The following is a 6,531-nucleotide window of genomic DNA, read 5'->3' on the forward strand; positions in this document are numbered from 1 at the left end:
CAACGCACACAGTAGTGAACCTGTTTCAAGGGAATATCGGTGCATGCACACGGTGACCCACTACGTTCAGCCCTGTTTGGGTGAGACCGGGATGTGAGCTTTTCATGTGGGATGTGGGGTCCCTGATGGGGTCTGCTCCATGCCTCCGGGCGAGGGCAGGAGCTCTGATCTCTCAGGAAGGGGCTGCCCCTGCCCCTGCCCCTGCAGGATGGGGGAGAGAGGTTTGGGTCTGAAGAACTGCACCCACCCCAGTATCTGCCCAGATTCGCACCACGGGTCTCTACCCAGTCCTGCCGGGATTCACACGTGCTCCCTGCAGGAACTCGGTGAGCCTTCCCCATGAGGCGCAGCCCACAGCCCAGGAGCTGTCTTGGCCCTGCTCATGGCAGCCCCGAGCAGACAGAGGCAGTCCCTGCGGCCCTGCCCTGAGGGCTCTGAGCTGGCTTTTGAGGACATCAGCCCCTGAGTGCAGGAGCTGTGTGCGTGTTGAACGTGCAGGCGATAATCTGCGGTTGTCGCAGAGCTGCTCATGGCAATCCAGGCCGCGTGTCCCTGGGTGTTCACAACGTTGTCTGCACTGGCCAGCCTGGCAGATCTTTCCCAGACTTGTGGCCTGGAGTCCTTTATTTCTGCGTGCCCTTGGACAGTCTTCCAGAGCCTGTGCCTTATTGGGGGTGCGCGGTAAGCGTGAGAGCAGAGCACTTGGGGCATCCCGGCAGCCTCTTCTGCAGGGGAGGGCAGCTACAGCACAAGCACCGTGAAAGGTGGGACTCCCAACATCAGCAAAAAAATCCTCTGCTACGAGCTGACGAGGCCTGAGCGATTCTGGTGAAACAGAGTCAATTGGGAATAAAAAGAGGCACTTGTGACATAACCAGCTCGTTCTTGGTGGCCAGATGAGAGACAGCTGAGAGGGGTTTGGGGAGAGGGACTTCTCTGAAGGTACGAGTGCTCCCCAGAAAGTGCCACAGAAAGGAGGCGAATACAGGAGTGTGGGCATCTCAGCCTAAGGAGACAGCAGGGGCAGTGCCAAGGCTGCTACGAGCCAGGGGAGCCCTTGGACTAGTCTGCCAACTATAGCCCAAGGGCTGAGCTGGGAGTTGTGACCCCGGAGGGCACATCCCTTTGGGGCAGGCAACGAGTCCCGGCCTGCTGCCCTCTCTGGGGTAAGGTTTCAGCAGCACTTGCTGAGCTTGTTCTGTTTCCATCGATGCCCTTTACATCACTGGACCGTGTGCTACGTCCTGTCCTGCAGGGGCAAGCTGCCCAGCCCCTGGCACCCCCTGAGGCTGCATGTCAGTGCCCCTCGCTGTGCTAACATGAGGGGCAGGGAATGGGACACTCTTTTTTTTAATTAGATTATATTTCTATATATATACAGAGAGAGTTATATGTATACATCCTCTACCATAAGCTTTCCATCGCACATCTTAAAACTGCATTAAAAAACCTGAGCTTCCTGTTACAATAAACTCACCCCATCCCCTGCGCCCCCCCACCTCCAATCGCAATGGGACGCTCGTCCTTTCCTGTCTTGTAGGCTCCGGGTCCATTCTGGGTCCAGTGACCAAATCCCTTCCTGCCCCGTGCCTCTCTCTGGACCATTTGTGCAGGATGTGCTGGCTCCAGTGGGGGCCGCCGGGCGCCTTGTCTACCCTTGCTTCTCGGGCTAGCACCCTTTCACTTTGCCTGCCATACTGTGTTCTTATTCGATCCCTGGAAAGAAAGCCTGCCTCAGGGATCCCTGACCCCGCGCTGCTGTTCAGGTATCAGCGCTTGGCATTTTATTACAGGGCTCCAAGTGCCCCTTTCACCACTCCCGTCCCTTCCAGACATTATCATTCAATATGCCCTGCTCCTGGGCCTGAGCCCACTCTGGACACACCTCGGCTCTGCTCCTGGGCCTGTTGAAACCACCAGTGCCCCCGTCTCAGCCCTACCACAGCTCTGAGGCTGCCTCGTGACCGCTGGGAGTGCAGAGGAGCTCCGTCCACGTCAGCATCCAGGGGAGACTCCCAGCCCCAGCTCTGCCCAGCCCCAAGGGGTGTGCGGGGAGATACGGGGGCCATGGGGCGCAGCAGGAGCTATGGGACCATCAACACCCACGGGTGCATGTAGTCTTTGTGAAGAGACCAGCTGAGGGCCTCATGGAGATGGGGCTCCCCGCTCTGGTTGGTGCCTCTGAGGCAGGGCTCATCTCTGGGGCTAGGAGAAAGCTCCAAGGCTCTGGGGCTGCACCCAAACCTTAGCCCCGGACTAAATTCACCATCCGCACCTGCGAGATCCTGTGCCACGTTCGGGACAATGCCAGCCCAAACAGTCTTCAACTGCAACTCACACCCTTGTTGCCCAGGAACGCTTGCCCTATAGGCAACCCTGCAACACAACCCAGTCCACACTCACCATCATCCACCCACCCAGGACCTCAAGTATTAACTCGGTCCCGAGTCTTTCCCAGCCCCTGAGACGGAGCCTCGGGCTCACTGCTGCTCCGCCCGGACCGTCCTCCTGCTTCGCCAGGGTCTGCAGCCCCATTCCCAGCTCGCAGCTCAGCGTTTCTGGCTTCCAGGTCTCAGGACCTTGCCCCTGTTCTCCCCCGTCTCTCTCCATTGCTCGGGTCCCTCTCTCAGGTCTCCCTCTGGGGAGCCTCATTGCTCCCAATTGCATCCAACCCTTCCTCTCCTTCTGGCTCCTTCCCCCCAGGGCCCAGCTCTGCTCCCTGGCTTCTTCCCCCAGGCAGGCTCTCCCTCGGATCCATTTGGGAAGTCTCCCTCTGGCTTCCCCTCCCTGGGAGCCATTTGGCTTCCTGCAACCACTGCTCATCTCCCGCAGCTGGCTCCGTGCTCCTGAGCAGCCTGTGATCAGGGCTCCTGGTGGCCGCCAGGCTGGAGCCTCTGCAACCTGGACAGCGCTCCCCGGCCCCTTGAATGACAGACCGCTCCACGTTTTGAACACCCCCAGGTGCAGATCCATCAATTCAGTTCCTCGGGCTCTTGTGTGTCTGCTCCAGGATGGCTGTGCCCTGGGCTGCCCCCAGATCCGTATCAATTCAGGCACTATGCAGACCTCCATGGGCCCAGGGAAGAAGAAGGTGGGATTGTCCCACAGCCCATCCCCAGGCACTGACTCTGCTGCAGGAGGGAGAAGTGTGCGCTGGAGCCCTGCTGAGCCTGGATCTGCCTGCAGACAGATGACACCATGAATGCCGCGTGCCCTGGAGGCTGGGGGGGAAGGTTAGTCGCTGGCGGTGGTGGCGCTGTCAGGGTGGGAGCATGGTGGCAGTAAGCAGGGAGCTCTCACAGGCGGCTGCACCACTGTGGGTGTCAAGGATGTGGGGGATGGCGAGTGCCAACCAGTGACCACCCACAGATGCTGCCAGTGGCGATCGTGGACTGCTCGCAGGTGGGGGGTGGCGAGCAGCGACCAACTGCAGGCACCACCGGCAGCGTCGGCAGCACCTTTTCATAGGAGGTGCACCGCCATGCTCAGGGGGTACACGTGCAGGGGAGTCCAGCAGGAAAAATAATGCAGCAGGGAAACCAGCATGGATTTGTAGCAGGTAGATGATGCCTGAGCAATCTGGTTTTGTTTTATGACAGGGTCACAAAACACTTAGACGCAGAAGTAGACTTGGATGTCATTTTCTTGGACTTTAGCAAGGCCTTCGATATGGTATCTCATCCCATTCTCATAATAAATTAAGAGGCTGTGACATAAATGTTTACGGGGTCCGGTGGGTGGCAAATTGGCTTGGGGTCACACTCAGAGAGTGGTGGTAGATGGGTCGATATCGGCCTGGAAGGATGTGGGTAGTGGGGTCCTGCAGGGCTCAGTCCTTGGACCTGTACTCTTCAATATCTTCATCAGTGACTTGGATGTGGGGGGGGCGTGTACTCTGTCCACGTCTGCAGACGATACTAAATTGTGGGGTGAAGTGCACACTCTGGAGGGTCGGGAATGACTGCAGGCAGACCTGGACAGGTTAGAAAAGTGGGCGGTACACAATAGGATGCAGTACAACAAGGACTGGTGCAGAGTGCTGCATCTAGGGTGCAAAAATATCCGGCACATCTACTGGCTGGGAGTGACCCTACCTCTCAGCAGCATGGAAGTGGACAGGGATCTCGGAGTCATAGGGGACTCCAAGATGAACATGAGTCGTCAGTGTGACAAAATCACCAGCAAAGCTAACTGCACTTTATCATGAATCAGGAGATGGATGACAACTAGATCCAAGGAGGTGATACTTCCCCTCCGTGCAGCATTGCTCAGACCACAGTTGGAGTACTGCGTCCAAGGGATCAGGGGGCCAGACTCAATGATCTGTTGAGGTCCCTTCCCACCCTAGCATCTATGGATCTATGAATGTTTTATTTTTTGAGTGGCCAATTGCTCTGGCGGGATTATTTTTATCGCAGTAGTTTTGCAACCTGTATTCTCACACAGGCAAAATCGCCATCGTCCCTGGTCTGCCGCAGTTTGTCCACCAGGTGCCCCTTGGGTTCATTCAGAAATCCTTGCAATTTCTATTGCAATGTGGCCACTGCACACCAGATGGAAAGGATCAAAATTGTTGTGTTCATAAATCAGGTTAATTAAAAATGCTTTTTGTTGGACTGAAACCTTTTCCAGTGAGTACATTTCCTGTTAGCACACAACACTGGGGCGCTAGAGGGACTTCGGCAGGGGCTCACCCAGGGGACCACCAAGGTCCCTGCAGGAGACAAGACACCCTGCTCTTTGCTGGCAGCTCACCACTTCAGGGCAGGGCACTGTTGGGGCAAGCACGCATCACTGGGACACTGGTGTGGGGGCCCCTTGTCATTTAGGCTTGTGTCGTGAAGATCCCATCGGGATGGGTGTCCACTCGATTTTCCCAAGATAAAATTTCCTCCAGCCCAGAGATGGCTGCAGGTCACCCATCCGGGGGGCAGAAACAGACCCTGATTTTGGGGCCCTGCATCTGGTACCTCTGAGAAACTGGCAGGAGCTACTGATGGGAGAGCTCCCCGATGTGACAGTGCCGGGCTCCAGAGACGTCTCAGGCCATTCGGCGGTAGGTAAGAGGCACGGGAGACGGGGCGATGCTGGGGCTCGAGGGTGTAGCGTGTCTCTGCCCCTGGGGAACAGGCGAGCAGTCAAGAAGCTACTCGCCCGCAGGGCCCAGACTCCAGTGGGTCCCAAGCCACCTGCTTACACAGCCAGCCTGGGAAGGTCAAGGCTCTCTAGCCTACACCAGATGTGGGGTATGCACCACAGCGTTGCAGCACGCAGGGTTACGGGTGCTCCCGGGCCATCCGGCCTACCCCAGTGCTGACCCCACCCTGCTCTTTCCCAAAGCCAGATGCCCCTTGCCCTGAGACCCTTTGTCCATGGCTGCACCCATTTCACATGTTGGGGAAACCGAGGTGCCCCATGAAGCCCATAAACCCTTTGCCCCTGCCTGTGCCCCTTTCACAGGTGGGGAAACCAAGGCACTCCATGAAACCCATAAACCCATTGCCCCTGCCTGCATCCATTTGACAAGTGGGGAAAAGCGAAGTGCCGCATGAAGCCCTTAGACACTTTGTCCCTGCCTGCACCCCTTTCATGGGTGGGGAAACTGAGGTGCTCCCGAAAGCCCATGCAACCTTTGCCCCTGCCTGTGTGCATTTCACAACTGGGGAAAACTGAGGTACCCCACAAACCCCTTTACCCCTGCCTGCACCCACTTCACATGTGGGGAAAACAAGGAGCCCCATGTAGCCCACATAACCTTTGCCCCTGCTTGCATCCATTTCACAGGTAGGAAAAACCAAGATATCGCCTGAAGCCCATAACCCCATTGTCCCCACCTGTGACCATTTCACAAGTGAGAAAAACTGAAGCTTCCCATGAAGTCCTTAGACCCTTTGCCCCTGCCTGTACCCCTATCACAGGTGGGGAAACTGAGGTGCCCCCTGAAGCACAAAGGCTGCTGCATCCATTTTACAAGTAGGGAAAACTGAGGCATCCTATGAAGCCCTTAGACCCTTTGCCCCTGCCTGCGCCCCTTTCACAGGAGCGGAAAACCGAGGTGCTCCCTGAAGCCCCTTCAAGCCCCCCAGCTTTGCTTCCTAGCCCCAGCCTCCCTGGCTCCTACCTCTGAAGGCCACTCTTTGCTGACAGCTCATCGGTTCAGGGCACTGTTGGGGCAAGCACACACCACTGGGGCATGGGTGGGACTTTCGGGGGTGCCCACCCAGGGCATCACCAACCTTTTGCCAAGTATCTCTTTGAAACCAAGTCCCCCCCCACCACAAACTTCTGTCAGCACTAGACAATCTTTCTCCCTCACAGATGTGGGGTGTCCCACTGGCTCCCTGCAATGTTAGCTTTCTTTGCAAGCATCCAAAGTCGCTTTGCCCAGCAGCCAGACATTTCTTTCAGTCTTCAAATCAGGGGGAAGCTCACAGCACTGGGACACTTGGTGGACTTTGCGGGATGCCCACCCAGGGGAGCACCAAGGTCCCAGCAGGAGAAAAGACTTTCATTTCCCCGTCCCCCCGTCCC

Source organism: Alligator mississippiensis, chromosome 15 (assembly GCF_030867095.1).
Source record: "Alligator mississippiensis isolate rAllMis1 chromosome 15, rAllMis1, whole genome shotgun sequence".
In the NCBI taxonomy this organism is placed as follows: Eukaryota; Metazoa; Chordata; order Crocodylia; family Alligatoridae; genus Alligator; species Alligator mississippiensis.